A 1,406-nucleotide genomic window follows, 5' to 3' on the forward strand; every position below is an offset into this window, starting at 1 on the left:
TAAGCCTCAACGTATTGACACCTCTTGCACCTTCCCTTAAAGAACAAAACTGAACCCCCCAAAAAACGCCCCTACCTCCTCGTGGAATTACCAATACTAAAATAACTAAAACGAAAAAAAAATTAAAGATCTGCTGGGGAAACAGAAGATATCGATACTATTTTGCGCACTTTTCGCCCAACGTGTGTAGGGGATGAAAGCTAAGTAGATGGTAACGCAATGTGAAACAGAGGTACAGCTTCTGATAATATTGTTTTTATAGCACATTGTGTTATGCTCGTGGGACTGAATCAGTAGAGTTGTTTACGTGTTTGGATGGCGGGGTACTTTCGATCTGGCGAATGTGGTTGTCATAATTGGGCACGGTGTTGCTCTTTATAACAGGTTGTTCTTTCGCAACGACACTTCGTCTTATCGACGTCTGTTGTCGGAGTACAACTGTCTGTCCGTTTCTATCTTTTCTTTTGTTATTCTATTTGTTGCCTTCGTTTTATCTGTGTTGATTTTTCAATTTTTGCTCTTTCTTTGTCCTTGGACGCATCCTCCACCTCTCTCTTTTTGTGGGTGGTTGGCGGGTGCTCTGGTGTGGTTTGTTTCTTCTTTTCTACCAAACGTCTGTCGTCTTTATGTCCCCTCCTTCTTCCTTCTTTTTGTGCTTTGTTACTCTCTTGTAGCACCTCTAATCGTCGGTACTTATAGGACCTTATTGTGTTGCAAGTGCCGTAAAACACTTACTTTAAAAAAACGCTCTTTCTCTGTCTCTCTCTCTCTCTCTCTATCTATCTATCTATCTATCTCTCTCTCCTCTCTCTCTCTCTCTCTCTCTCTTTTTTTTTTTTTTCTTTCTCTCTCCACAAGTCAAGAGATTATGAGAATTAGTACCAAAGATAGGTATGGGGTTACGCGCTTGAAACAGTGGATTGAGTAATAAAGTTTACAAACAGACAGTACTAGGTCAAACAGCCGACACTGTCTTATAAGTATTTTTCCCCTTTTCATTTCTAGATCCGTCCGTTCATTATGACATTTAGAACTAGAGCGGAAGCCACCTACGCTTTCTAAAAAAGAAACGTATTTTATTTCACACCCGTTCAATCTTTGGCTGGAAATAGGCTGAAGTTAACGAAATGGCATACAAGATCTGCCACTCTCAAGTAGCTCAGCTCGCTGTCTCTTTTTGCACGTTGAGACTCCGGAGGGGGTAGCTCGCTACGTGACGGAACGCCAGGGAAAAATTCCAAGGTAGAAGGGAATAAATAATAGAGGGCAAAGTAAAGCAGAGGTGAGTCTTCTCGTCTATCAATGAAAATCTCGAGAAGACGAGAGGGCGAAAAAGAACAACAAGAACGCCATTCTTGGGACGATGCCACGTTTGGCTCATCAGTGTTGTGTTTCGTTACTCCCCC

This window comes from Aplysia californica, unplaced genomic scaffold, assembly GCF_000002075.1.
Source record: "Aplysia californica isolate F4 #8 unplaced genomic scaffold, AplCal3.0 scaffold00810, whole genome shotgun sequence".
In the NCBI taxonomy this organism is placed as follows: Eukaryota; Metazoa; Mollusca; class Gastropoda; order Aplysiida; family Aplysiidae; genus Aplysia; species Aplysia californica.